This window comes from Humulus lupulus, chromosome 4, assembly GCF_963169125.1.
Source record: "Humulus lupulus chromosome 4, drHumLupu1.1, whole genome shotgun sequence".
In the NCBI taxonomy this organism is placed as follows: domain Eukaryota; kingdom Viridiplantae; phylum Streptophyta; class Magnoliopsida; order Rosales; family Cannabaceae; genus Humulus; species Humulus lupulus.
Window position 1 is genome coordinate 172,477,161 of NC_084796.1, and position 22,324 is coordinate 172,499,484.

The 22,324-nt window shown below is 38.8% G+C and overlaps 1 long non-coding RNA gene across 1 annotated transcript; it reads right to left on the reverse strand.

Moving 5' to 3' along the window:
- Window positions 1-386: 386 nt before the first annotated feature.
- LOC133829275 (uncharacterized) lies at window positions 387-3,662 on the reverse strand. The gene is made up of 3 exons (XR_009891654.1): window positions 3,422-3,662; window positions 634-777; window positions 387-518 (listed from the first exon to the last, which is right to left on the reverse strand). It is a non-coding gene; the product is annotated as an uncharacterized LOC133829275 (long non-coding RNA).
- Between the last annotated feature and the right edge of the window lie 18,662 nt (window positions 3,663-22,324).

Below are 22,324 nucleotides of genomic sequence, written 5' to 3' on the forward strand. Positions count from 1 at the left end.
TACAAGCCAATCATCATTCAATAGAAAAATCAGAACAACAACTTAAATGCAGATAATTCTCTCACCCAAAACTCTTTAAGAATGAAAGAACATTCTCTTTAAAAACAAAGGAGTCAGAAAATTTCAGTGCAAACAGATGCTGTGCCTAAGAACACCTTGATATAGAACTATACATAAGCAAAAAATTATGACAATTGTTGAACAAAAATGATGAGAATAATTATTTGTAAAGAAGCTGAAATGAATAACAGATGCTTTTCCAAAAAGCTTTGCTCAACAATAATTGCAACCCTTTAATTTCAGTAGCAACACAGGTCAAACACAAAAATTGTAATCATCAAAGCAAACCAGTGATAAAAACTCACACAAAACATCATGGGCAGATATCCGCCTTTTGGGATCTCGAATAAGCATTTTCCTTACTAAATCTTTGGCACCTTCAGAAATACTAGGCCATGGGTCTGTTGAAAAGTCTAGGTCACCATGTAATACTTCTTCAAATATCCCTTGCTCGCTCTCTATTGAAACCAAGGGGAAAGTAAAAGGTCACAAATTACACATACAGAGACACAAATAGAAACACAGATACTAAATACAATAATGACTAACAAGAAGCATCTTTAAAAATCTTACCTGCCCAAAATGGAGGCACTCCACTTAACAGATTGTAAAGAATCACTCCAGCACTCCAAACATCTGCTTCTGGACCATACTGCTTGCGTAAGACTTCTGGTGCAACGTAATATGGGCTACCAACCACATCACTAAATCTCTCTCCTGCAAATGGGAATTGAAAAATAAAAACTGATTTTTTATTAACTTCTCATTCAAATTATGGATCAAATCTAGTTCTATGTTGTGTTAAATAAGTACAACAATGCATCATATAGCCAGAGAATAGCTTTCCATTAACAGTTGCAGTCATTAAATAACCCTTGCAAGCTGCATACAGAACAAGGAAAAAAGAAAGTGTTATTAAGGCCTTTTTAATAATGTTATGTTATGAAGACATAAAAGTAACAGAGTTTTCTGGACATTACAAGTGGGAATCCCCTTGCAAAGAGCCCAAGACCACAACAAAAACCAGTAGCACGATTATAATAGGACTAAATAAGCTATTTATGAAGAAATTTTTGCTCTTTTGGCTAGACTATACGTGGATATTTTTCTTTTCATAATGTAAAAAATTTATTGTCTTATTCTTTGTGGTATTTCTAATTTCTAATTCATGTTGATTACAACTTATAGTTTAGTCCCTTCACTTATCTTTTTTATTCTCTCTTTTCAATTTGAATATGATTCAAACCACTTGTAAAAAAATTTGACTGAAATTAATTGTATATTTATATAAATAATCTTGCTTTCCAAATCAAGAAAATGAAAATTATTATTGCTTTGTGTCTTCCCTATTCATTACTTTGGCCAAGTCCTGCAAAAAAATTCACTCATAATGAATAGTTGAGATAATTATCCTATGTAACCCCACCACTACATAAAGAAAAATAAATCTTGAATTGAAGAGATAAACCAAGAAATTTTCTAAGAAAAGGAAATTTATTAGCTATTTGGATCTGACAATGAGGTTTAGTTTTAGTCAACTTTCTCAAAGTAGTAGAGATAGAAATGCATACACAGCACACACACACATATTTTCATTGTATGGATGAAAATTTATTGAACCAATTCTCTTTTGAATTTTTATCTCTCACTTTATTTCTTATGTTTTTATTCTCTTTCCAATATCTATTATCTTTTCTCTCTCTTATTCTTTTTCTATTTTTCTTGCTAATTTCTATTTGCACCAATAACTTTATTCTTAACAAAGTATCTCTCTTTAGTTTAGAATAGTTCCCCCCCTCTTCTCTAGTTGATGCAGAGCACAATAATATATTTGAAAACAAAAAAATATTTTTGTTTTCCTTTACAGGTGTATTATTTGTTCCATTGAACCAAGAGTCATGCTACTGAACAAAAAAAAAGTACCTATTCTAATTATGATCATAATTACCATTATTTTCAATAATTTTGGGGTTGTAATTCAGAAGAATGAAATTAGCACATGAAAGTATGGCTTAATAAAAAATTGACTACATTTTAGGTATCCTGTTCCTGAAGCTGTCACTGTCTTATGGACATGCTCTGTCTAATGACATGCCTCTTCCCTAAAATTGTTGTCCCTCAAAAATCCAAGTTTTGAACAAGGTCAAATGAAGCTAGGACAATATTTTTTATATCTCTCTATTGAAGTTGTCTGAGATGTCATGACAAACTCTTCTTCCTGTTCCTAAAAGTTTAACCATGCCTAAAATTATGTTAGAGCAGACAACCTCAACATCCTTAGCTCTTACATTATAGGGGTAATGTTAGGCAGTCAACTTAGTCTACGATTTCATCAATTTGTCCCTGTGGTACATTCTCTAACAAGTATTTGGTCTCGAGTTTCTATCAATGTGCGGCCTGTAAGATTTTGAACTCATCTTCACTAACATAAGAGGGTCTTATTCGCAATTCTTGTACCGGGATCTACAAACAAAATCCTCTTAAGTAAAAGGAGGCGACTACAAACCATAGGGACATCACCTTGCTAGAAATCCAAGGCCAAAGATTGTGTGGGAAAAGTCCAGCATGCAGAACTATTTCTCATGAAACCTTAGGGTACTGCATTTTCATTTTCTGTAATATTACTTCTAAGAAATATCATTCCCATCAAACAACAAATCATAAGTTTGGATAGTTTTTTTCTACGTCAATTAATAATCTTTATGTTATTATGAAGTAACATTTTTTTTCTTTATTTATCAAAACTAAAAAACCAAATACACAAGGCTGAGTTTCATCTGGATGTTGACTTTATCACTACATTACATAATTCATTCTATTTCACACATAGAACTATGACATAACTAACTTATTCAAAAAAATTAACACATCGTCTAATTAACCACAAAGCCTAAGACTGATGAGCAAAATACCCTCTCCAATTCTAGAAAACCAAACAGTGTATCACTAGGCAGAAAGTTTATCCAAGTAATCTACCTCCAACCCGGCAACTTTCGACTCCATGCGAATGCCTGAACTAGTGAATCTCATTTCACAAAAATGAGAAACAGAGCAATGCATTACCCAAACTGCAAAGAGAAATCTAAAAAATAAAATGCAAGAGATTTTTATTATCTAGGGGAAACACAAACCAATTCGAGAGTCAATTTTGGGGCTTTCGGAAATCAAAAAAGAAAACAAAACTACATACCAATAATAATAGCTCATTCATGAAAGAGAAAAACCCTCTCAAAATCGATTACTCTTTGGGTTCTTTCAAGCCTCTGAATAAATGGAGAAATGAGAAAGAAGAAGAGAGAGAATAAAGGGAGCTAAAGAGAGAGCAAGGGAAAGCAATTGGTGATGGTGACGAGAAGATTACCTGATTTCAAACCAAAGCCTCCAGGGAAGATCGTGCCTCCTAGCCTCAGAAGGGACTGGTCGATTCTAATGGTGGGTATTGCGTAAATGGAAGATTCGATGCAGGGAGAGGCACAGATGGGTGCGAAGAAGAAAACGGGGGAGTTATAGGCGGGCTAGGAAATGGGAGAGTCAAAGAAGCCGATGAGGCGAAGCCGCAGAGATTGAGTCGAAGAGAAGTCGCCTCTCTGCCGCCGCCAACAAACCAGGACTCCTATATCTCCTTCGAATGTGGTCTCATTTTTCTTTGAATGAAATGGGATGTCTTTCGTGAAGGGGAGTGAGAGACCGAGAGAGATAGGTCTCAGAGAAAAAGTATGTAGAGAAAATGAAATAAAATGATAAATAAATATTTTATATAATTGGCGGAAAAATAAATGAAAAGTAAACATATATGGCGCCTAAAATTTTACTGAGTGCGCCTTATAATTTTAACACAGGTAGGATAACACTTTTTCATTTGTGTTATACTTTAATGTTGTAGTAGTCCTAGTTTGTTGTAGTGAGTCAACCTCAGAATGGTTGGAACCACAACCACAACAGCCATCAGCAACAACAATAGTAATGGTCAGAAAAGAATGCATCATGACAATAAGCAGTCCGATAACGATAAAAGGGCACAGACGAACAATGGAGATAATAGGCCGGGTTATGTAGAATACCTCCGCAACTTGCTAAGTGCCTAAAGAAACATCCTGGTGAGTGTCATACAAACACCAAAGGATGCTTCAACTGTGGTCAGGAAGGTCACCAAAGGAGGCAATGTCCCCAGCTCAAGCCAGAGGAGAAAAGGGACAACAAGATGGTTCCTACTAGAGTCTTTGCCTTAACCCAGGGAAATGGACTTCACAATAAAACTAGTACCGGGCACCGAGCCTATTTCAAAGGCACCATACCAGATGGCACCGACTGAACTCAAGGAGTTAAAGATGCAACTACAAGAACTCTTAGACTTGGGTTTCATTAGACCGAGCCATTCGCCATGGGGAGCACCGGTTCTATTTATGAGGATGAAGGACGGAAGTATGTAGATGTGCATAGATTGCAATGAGCTGTATAAGGTGACAATTAAGGATAACTACCCACTACCCCTAATTGACGACTTGTTTGATCAACTTCGAGGGGCAACCATGTTTTCAAAGATTGATCTACAGTCCGGGTATCACCAGCTCAAGGCACAGGAAGAGGATATTCCCAAGACGGCTTTTAGAACTCGTTATGGACATTACGAGTTTCTAGTTATGTCTTTCGTCTTACCAACGCTCCAGCTGCCTTCATGGATTTAATGAATAGGGTCTTCAAGGATTATTAGGACAAATTCTTCCTAGTGTTCATCGACGATATCTTGGCGTATTCAAAGGAAGAAGTCGAGCACGAGGAGCATTTAAGGATGACCTTGTTACGACTAAAGGAGTATCAACTTTACAACAAGTTTACAAAATGGGAATTTTGGCTTTTGCAAGTAGCGTTCCTCGGGCACATAGTATCCAAGGAAGGAGTTGCTGTAGACCCATTTAAAGTAGAGGCTTTGAAGGATTGGCCAGGGCCAAAGAACACGTCAGAGGTAAGAAGTTTTCTGGGACTAGCAGGTTATTATCGAAGGTTTGTAGAGGGCTTTTCTAATATAGCCACTCCACTCACCCACCTGACCCGGAAATAGCAAAGGTTCAACTGGATGGATAAGTGTGAAGAGAGCTTCCAGCTGCTTAAGGATAAGCTATGCTCAGCACCAGTACTTTGTGTACCGACACCCAACGATAAGTTTGTAGTCTACTGCGATGCATCGAAGCAAGGGTTGGGTGGTGTGCTGATGCAGAATGATAAGGCATTAGCCTACGCCTCAAGGCAGTTGAAGTACTACGAGTGACGCTATCCAACACACGACATGGAGTTGGCAGCGGTGGTCCTTGCGTTGAAAATCTGGCAACATTATATTTATGGAGAACGATGTGAGATTTATACAGATCACAAATGCTTAAATTATTTCTTCACGCAAAAGGAGCTCAACATGAGGCAGCGCAGGTGGTTAGAACTAGTGAAGGATTGTGACTGCGAAATTCTATACCACCCGGGAAAGGCAAACGTAGTTGCTGATGCACTAAGTAGGAAAAGTTATGGAAGTCTAGCAGCGTTAGCTGGAATAGAAAAGCCGCTATAGCAGGAGCTGATCAATGTCGGAATAGAAGTACGCATTGGTAAACTGGCTAACTTGTCCTTCCAGTCAAGTCTGTTAGAAGATATACGGATCGGGCAAGGGCATGATGACACATTAGTAGCACATATTGATGCAGTTAAAGAAGGCAAGGCCACATATTTCTCGATCTCAGGACAAGGGTTTTGGGGATATAAGGATCGGGTATACATGCTAAATGATCATGGAATTAAGATGAAGAGTTTAGATGAAGCGCACAATACCCCATACTCAGTTCACCCAGGGTCGACTAAGATGACTCACGACTTGAAGGCGTTATATTGGTGGCCAAGAATGAAGAAAGATATAGCGGAGTATGTGTCTAAATGCTTAGTATGCCAACAAGTGAAAGCGGAACATCAGCGGCCGACAGGCTTATTGGAACCACTTAGCATTCCAGAATGGAAATTGGATGATATAGCCATGAATTTCGTGATGGGTTTGCCACAAACAAATAAGCAGCACGACTCGGCTTGGGTAATAATAGATAGATTAACCAAGTCAACTCATTTCCTACCTGTCCAGACTTAAGTTCAGGAGATAGTACGACTACATGGAATCCCTAAGACTATAGTGTCTGATAGGGGATCGGTGTTTACATCGAGATCTTGGAGTAAGTATATGCCGCTAATAGAATTCTCCTACAACAATAGCTACCAGACAGCAATCGGGATGGCACCCTACGAGCTACTTTATGGAAGAAGGTGTCGATCACCATTGCATTGGAACGAGGTAGGAGAAAGGCAACTACTTGGCCCCGAAGCTATTAGAGAAGCTCAGGATGCAGTAGCGCTGATTAGGAAGCGTATGCTCGCTGCTCAGAGCCGTCAGAAAAGTTATGCGGATGCCAAGCGACGTGATGTGGAATTCAAAGTTAGAGATCAAGTCTTCTTAAAGATATCTCCAATGAAAGGTGTGAAGCGGTTCGGGAAGAAAGGCAAGCTTAATCCCCAGTTTATAGGTCATTCTGAGATATTGGACAAGGTGGGAACATTTGCATATAGATTAGCCCTACCGCTAGCTTTAGCAAATAGTCACAATGTATTTCCCATATTGATGCTGCGTAGATATGTGTCAGACCCATCTCACGTCCTCAAGTACGATACAATAGCACTCCAGAAAGACTTGAGTTATGAGGAATGACCTATTAGCATCCTAGATAGAAGGATGAAAGAATTACGGTCTAAGAGTATTCCGATAGTCAAGGTCCTATGGAGTAAAAGTTCTGAACGGAAGGCAACATGGGAGTTAGAGGAAGACATGTTAGCCCAGTATCCGGAATTGTTTGATAAGTAAATTTCGGGGACGAAATTCTTTTTAGCGGGGGAGAATTGTAGAGTCCGAGAATATTTACTTAACCAACTAGATAGTAGTAGTAGTAGTTAGTATTAGTTTGTAGTATGTTAGATTCCGTGGATTTTGGTTCAAGTCGGGACTTAGTTGGAAACTCGTAGCAACAATTATGAATTTTATAAGTTTAACCTATAGTTTAAGAATATAAATTATAAAGTAAGGTTTAATATTTTTTAGTAGTTATGATTATTATAGTATAGCATAGGTTTATGATATTAGTAGTCTTGTTTGTGGAAAAGGGGGTGATTTCATAAGAATAAATTAGTTATAATATTATTAAAAAGTGTTATGGATCGAGCCTCAATAAAGCCCAAAAGCCCAATAAGATTTTGTGCTTAGTAAATTCGAAATCAGCCTAGGGAATTAGAGTTTGCTATTTTATGGTTAGTAAAGATATTTGTTGATTAGGTTGTTATTTAGATAATTAAATAGATTTTCCGTAACTTTAGGCACCTGTAACTTCCGACCTATTTTTGAGCCAGTTATATTATGAATTTCGAAAAATAGTATTTCCATAAAGATGTAGATAATTGAATTAGCTTTCTAACGGTGTGAAGATAGTGTAAATCGAAATCCTACAGCTCCAGTTATGGTTATTTTAGTACAGGTGAGTTTAGAGTTACAAGATTTAGGAAGTTAGAAGTTAGGATTCTATTTTATTAAAATTTAAATTTGGATTATAGTTAGAATGAAATTAAGTATTTTTTTTAAATAAAAGAAAGTTCTAAAAACTCTAGAACCTTCCAGAACCACTAAGAGCATGACACTTGTTATAATCATGTTTATTTAAGGATTTAATTATAAAAGAAAGTTCTAGAAACTCTAGAATCTTCCAGAACCACTAAGAGCATGACACTTGTCATAATCATGTTTATTTAAGGATTTAAGTATTTCTTTTATAGGATAGTTTCACTCCTCAAACTCTATAAATAGGACCTAGTGCTCAGCCATTTTCTTCATTCTTCATGATGTGTTCAGAGCCTTCAAGCTGCTAGGATTTATATAGAGTGATACACTTGGGTTTTGGCGATAAAAGCTTTATCATCTTAAGCTTTATAAACATTTGGGTAGTGAAACAAAAGTGTGTTTTCGATATTGAGGTGTAGATCGGTTCTAGTTCAATCAAGGTAATATTATTCATAAGTTCTATTCTTTTTTATTCCTTAGTTTTCCTTAAGTTTCTTTTAGTTCCTAACTTCTGTTTATGGTTTCGTGGTTAGGTGTTTAAGTTCTTAAACATTATGGTTTTCGGTAAGTTTCCCTCCTTGATGGTTTAGTTTCCTTTCTTCTTCTTTTCTATAGATATTCATATGTTTTTATGTTGGTTTTAGGAGTGTTCCTAATCTCGTCCTTGTTCTCAAATATTCTGGTGTTGGTAAGGAAAATAGGATAGTGTTTATATGCTTATATATTACATGTCATAATATGTTATGTGTTATGATATATGATTATGTCTTGTAGTCCTTGGGGCTCATTGTTGCTTAGCTAGCAAACCTCAATGTATTTTGAGGCTTATAGTTGTTAGCTGGCAAACCCCAAATGTTTTTATGTTGCTTAGGGGCTTATAGTTGCTTAGCTAGCAAACCTCAATGTATTTTGAGACTTATAGTTGTTAGCTAGAAAACCCCAAATGTTTCCCATGATCATGGGTTAGAGCTGTAATAGATGTTTTATAGTCTTATGTTTTATAGTATATGATTTTGATATAGTCTTATGTTTATGTTTATGTTGTATGTGCTAGTAGATCTTCCTTGCTAGGCATTAGGCTCATTCCTTTATTTTTATGTATGCAGGAAAATAAATATGGTGGCGGAAGGATTCGTTGTCGCTTGGCCTATGTATTGAGGAAGAATGGACTCAATGGACTGCGTGAACGATTCAAGGACGACGTTATTTTCAGTCTTTTTATTATGTTTTTATGTATTTTTCCACATTTAGTTTTGTAAACAACTTCTTTTAAATTAAAGTTATGTTTTTTTTTAAAACAATGGGATCCCATATCGCACATTTATGTATATCGAATATTTACTTTGGAGTTTTTTTAATAAAGTTATGAATATTTCTTATGTATGTTCTCTTCAAAGTAGTAGCTATGTCTCGTAGTTTTAATTGTGCAATGTCTTAGAAATAGTTGGGTCATTACAGTCCTAACTAGAGTTGTTAAGGACTCTATCATCGCTGAGATTGATATGCTAAGCTATAAGGACCAGATATGTGTTCTGGTGGATGTTAGTATCAGGAAAGAGATTCTGGACAAGTAACATACCACTCCATATTTGTTACATCCCAGCACAACAAAGATGTATCAAGATTTGAAATCTTCATATTAGTGACTAGGGAAGAAGAAGGATGTGGTAATAGAAAATCTACTCAGATCAAAAGCGTAGGAACGTAGAGTTCTAGGTGGGAGACTATGTGTAACGATCCAAAATGTCTAATAGGGTTTGGCGTCTTGATTAGCATGTATGGAGGGCATAATTGGATTATATATGTGTGTTTAATTGGTTAAATCCGTGACTATGTGGCATGCATGATTAATATGATTATGTGAGTATGTATTATGCATGTTTATGAGTACTAATATTCATGTGGGCCCTTTATTGTTCATAAGGGTCTATTTATAATTTTGGCCCTTGGAGGGCATAAATGTGATTATATATGATAAATGATTGAGACTACATTATTATGTGGATATATTTGGAGTATATGGTTCGAGACAGTCTTAGTGAGCAGATTAGCGAAATAGTCACAGCGGGTTTTAAATACCCGTCTCATGGGAGTCTGTGGGTATTTTTGGGAATTTAGAGAATATTTTTAGATTTATCGAGTAATCAATAAGTATTTGGTAATTAATTGGACATGACAGGGTAAATTGGTAAATGGTAGGGACACTAGAGGAATTAGCGCGAATTGGGAAATGACCGTTCTACCCTTAGAAACTAATAAAGTGCTAAGTAATTCATGGGGTAATTTGGTCTTTCTGAGTTAAGAGATTAACCCAGGGGTAAGTCTAGACTCAGCTAGAAACCACCTAAGTGATCTGAAATCTCAGCCTTCTCTCTCTGCCCCTCATACACGTATTCCTTTCTCTCTCTCCTTGTGTACTGAAGTTGAAGAAAAACATAAGGAAATTCAAGGTTTTGGGCTGGTTTGAGCTAGGGGAAAATCAAGGCTAAGGCCAATCAAACTTTTCTGAGGAGTTTAGACCATCAATTCATGTAAGAGTTGTAATCCTAATCTGCTAATTTAAGGTGAGTTATTTTGTTGTTTAGAACTTCTATAAATTATGGGTTTTTGTTGAATTTTGGTCTTAAATAGGAGTAAGAATTGATTATAAGCTAGATATAATGTTTTGACTAAAAGCATGAGAATTCCAGGCTTAAATCCAGGTTTGGTTGCTAGTTTAGGGTGTGAATTTGAGGTTAGGCTGGTGGAGAAATGCTAAGAGAACTTGGTTTTTCATGGTTTAAGGGCTCGAGTCTCGGCCCTGTCTTGAAGCGTCGTGGCCCGTGTGAGTTTTGGAGGCAGGCAGCCTCTAGTCGGCAGGCGCACGACGACTCATAGGGGTGCAGGTCACAGCCTTGTCCTCCATCAGGGAGGACAGGGCCTCTGTTTAAGGGGTGGCCCGTGGCCCTTAGGGGCAAGTCGCGGCCCTAAATGGGAAAATTAGGTTCAAACCTAGGCACTTTGGATGAATCCTACTACTCGATTTAGTATAATTCGAGGTCTCGGAGGCTAATATTTCCTCCCCAAGTATTTTTTTGGATTAGAAATTTATAGTTATCCATTGTTGTTGTGAATAGGATTATCGCTAAGGCTTAGGACGGAGGATCGTGCTCGGGACCGTTCTTTATTCTTCGCTCGGGATTTGGGGTAAGAAAATTTCACCCTTATCATTGTGAATGGGACTGAGGTTCCCGAGAATTGAATACATGTGCTAGTAGTTTGTACGATGATATGTTATATGCGAATGAATGGCCTAAGGGTGTCGGGGATAATGATAAGCGTACAGAACGCAGCTTGGCCTAAGCGAGATGGGGTCAGCTACATAAACAGAGCACTCGTCCTATGTGTGCCAACCCTGAACATTTGTGTAACTTGCTATGTTGTGAACTTGAGATTATATGTTTACCATTGGTTACTTTGATGCTTGTATTTTGTTATATATTTGAACTTTTTGAGTTAAGATTGATTCGATATTACTGTTGCTATATGTGCTTGTTGTTTATGGTTTTCTTGCTGGGCCTTGGCTCACGGGTGCTACGTGGTGCAGGTAAAGGCAAAAGAAAGCTAGACCAACCATGAGTTAGAGAGCTCTGGGGGCGAAGTATACATAGTCAGTTGCTCGTCCACCACGGTCGAGGGAAAGTGCATGATAGAGCCCTAATACTTGTGTTTTTCCATTAGAGTGGCTTTTGGTTATATTATTTTTTGGAAATTCTAAATTATCACTTATACCATGTTTTTGGGATCCCATGTATCAAACATCCATTTTAATAAAAAATTAACAATTTATGATAAAAATCTTTTTAACCCTAACCTGATAGTTGACTTTAGGATCACATTATTGTTCAAATGACTTGATTAGAGTGTCTTGCACTATTTTAAAATACACTGTGTAATGATCTTGGTTATCAGAGTCGTCTGGGTTTAAGTGTTCCTGAAGACTTGGTAGGGATGTACACTCGCTGCTAAAGACAAGATCGACTCAGGGTTTGGTAACTGTATATATGTGATTGCATGCTTAAATGCTTAATTGAGACGTAAATGTTTTAATCTGTATGATTAATAGGGAGCATAAGATATTAATAGGGCTTGACCCTTGACTGTTGTGTGATTATGATGAGGCATGCTTATTAGCATTGCTGCTGCATGTGAACGAATGTTTAAATGCTTGTTTGTATCTTCATTGCATATTGCTGGTTGAGTTTCAATGGTGGATTATGGAAAGACTGTTAACTTGTCATCATTGCTTGGTTGTCAAGTCGTTGATTGCAGATAAACTTGGATAGCTATGCGTCCAAGGCGATCAATACGACTTGCCGACACAGGGGTTGAGGCTAGAGATGATGAGCAGGGCCAGAACCCTCCGACATTCCCTGAGAACTAGCAGTAGATATTTGCTTATATGCAAGCCCGATTACAAAGTCAAGAATAGCAAATTCATCACATTAGACAGCAGGCTTCGTCAGGGAGTGCTGCACTTATTGTGCCACTTACTGTGGCACCAGTTGTACAACCACCTAAGGTTGGGAATAGATGGGAGCCACTTTATGAGCGGTTCAAGAGACAACATCCTCCAATATTTTAGGGAGGACTAGATCCACTGAACACTGAACAGTGGATAAGTATGATCACCTCCATCTTGGATTTCATAATGGTGGAAGGTAATGACAGGGTGGCCTGTGCCACCTATATGTTTAGAGAGGATGCCCACATTTGGTGGCAGGTGGCTTCACAGACTCGAGATATGACCGCTTTGAGTTGGGATGGGTTCAGAGATTTGTTCAACCAAAAATATTACAACGTTGCCATTAGGCAGCAAAGGTGAATGAATTCGTGGGTTGGTACAGGGCAGGATGACAGTTACAAAGTATGCCTTGAAGTTTGATAGGCTATCGAAGTTTGCATCAGACTTCATGCCTACAGATGCGGCCAAACAAGATAGGTTTATTCGATAGCTCGGGATATGAGGATTACATCGGTACCTAGGCAGACGACTTATGCCCACATTGTTGAGAAGGCTCTTACCACTGAGGAGGCGGAGAATAAGAACAGGAGGGAGAACGCTGCGAGACAGGATGTTTGTAGGGCAGTGCCTCCATTTACAGGGTCTGGTAGGGGCGACGGCCCCTATGATCTAAAAATGAAGACCCCTGACAATTCGACCACTACTGGTCCTGATAGGTGAGGTCAGGGTGCTCAGGGTGGCTGCCAGGGAGGCGGTGAGACATGGATAAGTTATCCAAAGTGTGCGAGATGCAGGAAGTGCCATCCGGGTGAATGTCGGGCAAAGACTTGTTATTTGTGCGGGGTGGTAGGACACCTCAAGGAGGACTGCCCAACAGTGAAGGAGGAACCAGGGAAGGTGGACAGCTTGACTCTTGCTCGAGTGTTCACCTTGACGCAGGCACAAACTGAGGCGTCCCTCAATAGTAACAGGTCAGCTTTCTAGCTCTAGCTCTTCTTATACTGTATTTATTGACTCTAGTGCTTCACATCGTTTGTTTCTAGTAAGGTAATTGATAGATTGTGTAGACCTAGTGAGTATTATATTGCAGGGTTCAGAACTATTTTTCCTACAAGAGAACTGGTAGTTTCTAGGAGATAGATTAGAGCACTGCCATTGATGGTAGATAGTAGGGAACTATCAGTAGATTTGATCGAGTTGAGTATGGATGATTTTGATATGATTCTAGGGATGGATTGGCTGTTCAAATATGGGGCTACTGTAGATTGTAGGAAGAAGATGGTAACCTTTGAGCCTGAGGGTGAGGATCCATTTGTTTTCGTGGGCCTTGTGCATGGACCCCGCGTACCCATGATCAGCATTGAGGGCTAGGGAACTATTACAGGGAGGTTGTATAGGTTTTCTAGCTAGTGTGGTGGATACCACTAGAGTTATGCCAGTGGGGCCAGGAGAGACCAGATTAGTACGGGACTTTTTGGATGTGTTTCCGGAGGATTTACCAGGACTGTCGCCGCATAAGGAGATTCAGTTTGTCATCGAGTTAGCATCGGGTACAGAGCCAATGTCGAGGCCAACATATAGGATGGCTCTGGCAGAATTGAAGGAGTTGGAGATACAGTTGCAAGAGCTTCTTGATTTGGGATTTATCAGACGTAGCTTCTCGCCATGGGGTGCTCCGGTTTTGTTTGTGAAGAAGAAGGATGGGACTCTGAGAATGTGTATAGACTACAGGAAGTTGAAAAAGTTGACCATCATGAACAAATACCCCTTACCAATGATCGATGACCTGTTCGATCAGCTGCACAGAAAGACGGTATTCTCAAAGATTGATCTTCTATTTGGTTATCACCAACTGAGGATCAAGGACGAGGATATTCCGAAGATGGCCTTCTAAACGAGGTATAGCCATTATGAGTTCTTGGTCATGTCTTTTGGTTTGACCAATGCCCCAGCAACATTTATAGACATGATGAATAGGGTGTTCAAGGACTTCCTAGACCTGTTTGTGATTGTCTTCATCAACGAAATCTTAGTTTACTCCAGTTCAGAGGCAAAGCATGAACAATATATTCGATAGGTATTGCAGAGATTAAGAGAGCATCGGTTGTATGCCAAGTTTAAGAAGTGCGAGTTCTGGCTACCCGAAGTGACATTCCTTGGAGGCATTGTTGGTGAAGATGGGATTAAGGTCGATCCACCTAAGGTAGAGGCAGTGAGAGATTGTCCAAGGCCAAAGAACACCTCAGAGGTTAGGAGCTTCCTTAGATTAGCAGGATATTACAGAAGATTCATGAAAGGGTTTTCGAAGATTGCTGCACTGGTCACAGAATTGACACGGAAGAATCTGAAGTTCATCTGGTCAGATATGTGTGAGAATAGCTTCCAGTAACTGAAGCGACGGGTGATTACTATTCCTGTGTTGAGTCTTCCTTTGGAGGAAGGGAAGTTTGTAGTATACTATGACACATCAAGATTAGGATTGGGATGCATGTTGATGCAGAATGAGAACATTATTGCTTATGCATCACGGCAGTTGAAGGAGTATGAGCAGTAGTACCCTACCCATGATCTAGAGTTGGCAAAGGAGATGGCTAGAGTGAGGATAGAGCTGGTTGTTGGCCGGTTGACCAATATCACCTTACAGTCAACCCTTCTAGAAAGGATAAGATAAGGTCAGATGGATGATGCACAGTTGTAGGAAGTTAGAGGGAATGCCCTAGCTGGAGTAGCTAAGGATTATTCCATTTCAGAGAAAGGTTTACTACGGTATAAAGGTTGGATTTGTGTCCTAATAGATATGGTTATTAGATGAGAGATATTGGATGAATCCCATATTACACCATATTCACTCCATCCAGGCACCATGAAGATGTATCAAGATCTACGAAATTTATATTGGTGGCCTAGGAAGAAGAAAGACGTAGTGGAGTATGTGGCCAAGTGTTTAACCTGTCAACAGGTGAAGGCTAAGCATCAACAACCAATGGGGTTGCTACAGCCTTTGGGTATTCCTAAGTGGAAGTGGGAAGACATTACAATGGATTTTGTGGGAGGTTTGCCCAAGACAGTGGGTTACATGACTCAGTGTGGATTATTGTAGACAGATACACTAAGTCAACTCACTTTCTACTAGTGAGGACAACCTATACTGTGGATCAGTACGCGCAGTTGTATGTGAGAGAGATTGCATGTTCCATGGGGTTCCCAAATCTATAGTATTAGATCGGGATCCCATATTTACCTCCAAGTTTTTGGGTGGTTTGAAAAAGGCTATGGGGACTCAGCTGAAGTTCAGTACAGCTTTTCATCCTCAGACAGATGGACAGTCTGAGAGGAAAATTCAGGTACTGAAAGATATGCTTAGGGCTTGTGTGGTGGACTTCGAGGGGTCTTGGATTAAGTACCTTCCGTTGATTGAGTTTTCATACAACAACAACTATCAATCAACAATTAGAGTAGCTCCATACAAGATGTTGTATGGGAGGAGACGTAGATCGCCCATTCATTGGAATAAGATTGCTGAAAGGAAGTATTTGGGACCAGAGTTTATTTAGAAGACTAATGAAGCTATTGAGAAGATTCGAGCTAGAATGCTCGCTTTTCAGAGCACACAGAAAAGCTATGTTGATCCTAAGCGTAGGGACAGGGAGTTCTAGGTAGGGGACCACGTGTTTCTGTGAGTGTCACCACTACGAGGGGTGAGGAGGTTTGGGAAAAGGGCAAGCTAAGCCCTAGATTCATAGGATCTTTTGAGATCTCGGAAAGGATCAGGCAGGTGGTCTATAGATTGGCATTTCCACCATCGTTATCATGGGTTTGTGACGTATTCCACATCCCTATTCCTCGGAAGTATGTCTCAGATACGACTCATGTGTTGAGATATGAGCACTTAGAGCTACAGACAGATTTATCATATGAGGAACGACCGGTACAAGTTCTGGACAAGAAAGATAAAATTTTGAGGAACAAGACGATTCCTTTGGTTAAAGTACTATGGAGGAATAGCAAGGCAGTACCCCGAGTTGTTCATGTAAATTTTGAAGACGAAATTCTGAGTTTGAGGGGATAGATGTAACGACCCAAAATTGCTAATAGGGTTTGGTACCTTGATTAGCGTGTCAGGAGAGCATAATTGGTTTATATATGTGTGTTTAATTGGTTAAATGTGTGACTATGTGGCATGAATGATTAATATGATTATGGGAGTATGTTATATGCATGTTTATGAGTATTAAATATGCATGTGTGCCCTTTATTGTTCATAAGGGCATATTTGTAATTTTGGCCCGTTGAGGGCATAAATGTGATTATATGTGATAAATGGTTGAGACCACATTATTATGAGGATATATTTGTATTATATGGTTCGAGACGGTCCTAGGGAGCAAATTAGCGAAATAGATACAGTGGGGTTTAAATACCCGGCTTAAGGGAGTCTTGGGGTATTTTTGGAATTTAGAGAATATTTTTGGATTTATCGAGTAATGAATAAGTATTTGGTAATTAATTAGACATGATAGGGTTAATTGGTAAATGGTAGGGACATTGGAGGAATTAGAGGGAATTGGGAAATGACCATTCTACCCTTAGAAACCAATAGAGGGCTAAGTAATTCATGGGATAATTTGGTCTTTTGAGTAAAGAGATTAACCCAGGGGTAAGTCTAGACTCAGCCAGAAACCACCCAAGTGATCTGAACTCTTAGCCTTCTCTCTCTCTCACTTATGCACGTATTCCTCTCTCTCTTTCCTTGTGTATTGGAGTTGATGAAAAACAAAAGGAAATTCAAGTTTTGGGCTGGTTTGAGCCAGGGGAAAATTAAGGCTGAGGTCAATCAAAGGTGTATGAGGAGTTTAGACCATCAATTCAAGTAAGAGTTTTAATCCTAATCTGCTGATTTAAGCTGAATTATTTTGGAGTTTAGAACTTCTGTAAATTCTGGGTTTTGGTTGAATTTGGATGTTTAATATGAGTAAGAATTGATTATAAGCTAGATATAATGTTTGGATTAAAATGATGAGAATTCTAGGCTTAAATCCAGTTTTGGTTGCTGGTTTGGGGTGTGAATTTGAGGTTAGGATTGTGGAGAAACGCTGAGAGAAGTTGGCTTTTCTAGGTTTAGGGGCTCAGGTCGCGGCCCGCATGAGTTTTGTAGGTAAGGAGCCTGTGTTCGGCAAGCATGCTGCGACTCGGAGGGGGGTAACTCGCGGCCCGTGTCGTCCATTAGGGAGGACTAGGCCTCTGTTTAAGGGGGTCGCGGCCCTTAGGGGCAATTCGTGGCCCTAAATTGGGAATTAAGGGAAAATAAGGTTTTAGGCTTGGAGAGGTTCGGGAAGTCAAACCTAGGCGCTCAGGATGAATCCTACTACCAAGTTTAGTAGAATTCGAGGTCCTGGAGGATAATATTTTCTCCCTGATTATTTATTTGGATTAGAAATTTATAGTTATCCATTGTTGTTGTGACTACGATTATCGCTAAGGCTCAGGACCAAGGATTGTGCCCAGGACCGCTCTTTATTTTTCGCTCAAGATTCGAGGTAAGAAAACTGCATACTTGTGGTTTTGAATGGGACTGAGGTTCCCAATAATTGAATACATATACTATGTGATTGTACGATTGAGATGTTATATGAGAATGAACGACCTAAGGGTGCCAGAGCTGATGATAAGCTTACTGAACGCAGCTTGGCCTAAGCGAGCTAGGGTCAGCTAGATAAACAGAGGGCTGAGGCGTAAGCGTGCCAACCCTGAACATTTGTGTAACTGGCTAAGTTGTGAACCTGAGATTATGTGTTTACCATTGGTTAGTTTGATGCTTTTATTTTGTTATATAATTGAACTGTTGGAGTTAAGATTGATTCAATATGATTGTTGTTGTATGTGCTTGCTGTTCATTATTTCCTTATTGGGCCTTAGCTCACGGGCACTACGTGGTGCAGGTAAAGGCCAAGGAAAGCTGGACCAACCATGAATTGGAGAGCTCTGGGGGCGAAGTGTTCATAGTCAGCTGCTCGACCTCCACTGCTGAGGGAAAGTTCAAGGAAAGTGCCCTAAAACTTGTGTTTTTCCATTAGAGTGGCTTATGGTTGTATTATCTTTTGGAAATTTTAAATTATCACTTATACCCTGTTTTTGGGATCCCATGTATCAAACATCTGTTTTAAAAAAAAAATTTAACCATTTATGATCAAAATCTTTTTAACCCTAACCTGATAGTTGACTTTAGTCACATTATTGTTCAAACGACTTGATTAGCAAGTCTTGCACTATTTTAAAATACACAGTGTAACGGTCTTGGTTATCCAGGGCATTACACTATGTCTTCCTCAAATTTTTGTTGTTGAAGAGGATAAAATATTTTGGAAAGAAAGGCAAGTTGAGCTCTAGGTTTTTTGGACCTTTTGAGATCCTAGAGAGGATTGTGCAAGTAGCATTTAGATTGGTTATGCCTCCAGCTTTATCCGGAGTTCATGATGTATTTCATGTCTCCATGCTTCAGAAGCATGTGTCAGATACAACACACATGTTGAGTTATGAGAATCTAAACTTACATCAAGATTTTTCGTATGACGAGAATCTAGTATAGATACTTGATAGAAAGGATAAAGCCTCGTGGAACAACACTATTGCCTTGGTGAAGGTGTTGTGGAGCAACAACAAGGTAGAGGAAGCAACTTAGGAGCTAGAGTTGGACATGCATGATCAATATACCGAGTTGTTCAAGTAAATTTCGAGGATGAAGTTTCTATTAGGAGGGGATAGTTGTAGCGTCCCAAATCTCATAATATGATTAAGTGTATTGATTAGTGTGTCGGGAAGACACATGGGTTAATTATATGAGTTATATTATTATATGACTATTTATGCATGATTTTACGCATTAAATGTGTTTAATGACTCACTTTTGTTAAAAATGGGCATTTTTATAATTTTGACTCGTTGAAGGTATATTTGTAATTACTATGTGTTATGTGCTTACGACAACATTATTATATGGATATTTCTGGTATTCGACATGAGTGGATCCTTTCGAGTGGTTTTAGCAGAAAAGTCACAATGGGGATAAATGTCCGGCTCGAGTCGAGCCAATGGGTAATGAAATAAATTGGAGGAATCGTTGTATTTGATGAATTAGTTGATTAATTTGGATATTTGTGGTGTAATTATGTCTTTAGGGAAATGACCAAAATGCTCTTGAGGTTTGTTATGGAATTAATTAATGGGAAGGGTAAAATGGTCTTTGACATTAAAAATTAGAGAAAATCAACTAAGGGTTGGGGACCTTAGGCATTTCACATTATTTTTCCTCTCACTTCCCTTTTTAGGGTTCTATTTTCACAATCATTCAAGACCAAAACACTTAGATTAATATCAAACCTTTGAAATTTTTAGGATTTGAGAAGGAATTTTAGCTTAAGAAGAAGAATAGCAACAACTAAGGGCCACGTTCAATATAAGGGATCTGAATTTCATTTCATAGGTAAGCTCTTGTTGTTCTACTTCGGTGTTCTTCATTTGTTCTTGAGGTAATTGGGGCTTTTGATTGAATTTTGCAATTTGAGAGCCTTAGGTTGTTTAGATGGGTGTACTAATGATTGAATTGTGTAGGTAACTGCTTTTACAGTTTCAATTCGAGTTAAAGAAAGGAATTGGCTCTGATTTTTGGATTGGGGAAAGAATTTGTAATTGTTGTTTATAGTTAATTTGATTATTATTATTATGCCCTATAGAATTTTTTTGCTAGGCCTTGGCTCACGGGTGCTCTATGTTGCAGGTAAGGGGAAGCTAAAGGTAGACTAGCCATGAGTTGGAGGTCTTTGGAGCAGCGCATGCATGTTTGGTCTGCTTGGCCACCACGGTCGAGTTACATTTTGTAATTATACTTTGTTTAAAACTCTTTTTGGGATCCCTTGTAAATGTTGAAAGTTTTAATGGAAAAATGCATATTTTTCAGCCAAAATTTTATCACCTAAACCTTTATTTAACATTAATTACACTTTTGAGTCCAAATGACTCTCTTAGCGAGTTAAGCACTATTTTAACCTCTTAGTGTAATAATCTTGGATTAATAGGGCATTACAGGCAGCATCGTGGGACATCCTTTTTGCCGCTTGTATAGAGTTACCACCACGATCCATGTGACAGCAGGTGTCAGAAGGCTGTCTACAGTCCAGGATCGCTATGTTGGACACATGGAAACTGTCCTCCTGGTCCAGAGAAGAGTTCTCACATGCCTGGAGAAGTAAATGATGAGTAAACAATCTCGCTGTGAGACTTAGAGCATTATTATTTTACAAGGTCCTTGGGAGGAAATCCTTTCCGGATGACTTATTCCTCTAGTGGTGGTGGATCGTGATCAGAACTAGCCTTAACTCTCGTGGAGCTTTCAACAGTTCCGGGGAACACTAACCAGCTTTTGTGGAGCCCTAATCATTCTTAATTTATGCTACATGTCACTCCACCTTTTACCCACAAATGCCTCTTCCACTAATTGTTTTTGTAACATCTTGAATTCCTTAATGTGGCTTATTGCCTTGATTAGGGGGGCATGAGGGAAATAATTGGTTTATTGTGTTATTATGTGATTATATACATGATTATGTGAGTTATATTATTATATGGTTGTATTTGCATGCATATGGGCCCGTTTCTTATTAGAAGGGCATTTTCGTAATTTTGGCCCATTCTGGGCATATTTGTATATTTGGGTACATATATATGATATACGTGTGAGACAACATTATAATGTGGATATATTTGAGATACTCGGCACGAGGCGATCATAGGAAGCAAGTTAGTGGTTTAGTCATAACGGGATCAAATACCGGGCTCGGGGTAATCCTAGGGGGTAGTTTGGTACTAAGTACATTACCGGGATTGGGCGGGTAATGAGAAATTATTTGGTAGTTATTTGAGGTTATTGGGAGTGATGGGAATTGTGAGACGTTAATTGTTATCAATGGGACAACTAGCTAATGACAAGTTTTCACTTGGGGAATTATAGGACCTAGGCTTGGTTTACGGGGTATAATGGTCATTTCCTAGCCTAAAGGAGGATATGTATTCAAAACCTAGTGGAGTAAGACCTAAAAAACTCTTAGTTATCTTCTCTCTCTTGATCATTCTTTCTCTCCTCTTCTTCTCAGTTAATTGGCTATTGCCCCTGTAAATGTGCATGATTATGATTATGCTTGTGAATGGTTGATTAAAGCATGTTGAATGCTTTGTACATGGACATATGTTATATGATGAATGCATGTTAGCATTATATACTTGAGAAAAACATTGATTTATCAGTCAAGGATGGCAGTAGCGCTGAGCGTTGGTCGTAAAGCATTGACTTATTAGTCAAGGGTGGCAATAGCGTGTTGAGCACTGGTCGATACAATTAGATCTAATCAGGAGCGCATTATATGCTTGTCTGACCCAATGGTCGTAGAAAACTAAAGTGCCAGGTACGTTGGGCCACCTCCAAGGATGATTATACAGAGGATAGGGCAATGGGCCCAGGGTGACTTATTAGTCCTAGATCCTAAGGCGCTGAGACCCCAGCATGACTTATTAGTCATGTACTTTGGCAACAGGCCCCGATACGATTCAGTTAATCATTATTTAGAGCATTTGTCCCATTTGAAATTGTAATCATTGATATGAATTGTATACATGCATGAGCAGGGTTATTACTACTGGCATGTTTATTATGATATGGAAATGTGTTATTCACTGCTTATTAGCATATATAAGTTTTCTTGCTAGGCATTGACTCACGGGTGCTACGTGGTGCAGGTATAGGAAAAGGGAAGTTGGACCAGCCATGAGTTGGAGAGCTTAGGTGGTGACGCATACATATGCGACCACTTGACCACCACGGCCAAGGTTTCTCAGAGGAACAAGGGTTAAACCCTATTTTTTCGCTTAGGTCGGCGGATTGTAACTTTTGAGTTGTAATGACCATTTTGGAACTGTAAACATATATGTAAACGTTATTATGGGATCCCATGTACAATATAATATTTTTAATGAAATATACATTTCTGTTAACTAAGATTTTTAACCCTGGACCATTAATTACATTTAGATGCACGCTTATAGCCTAAAGACTTGTTTAGCGAGTTAAACACTATTTAAAA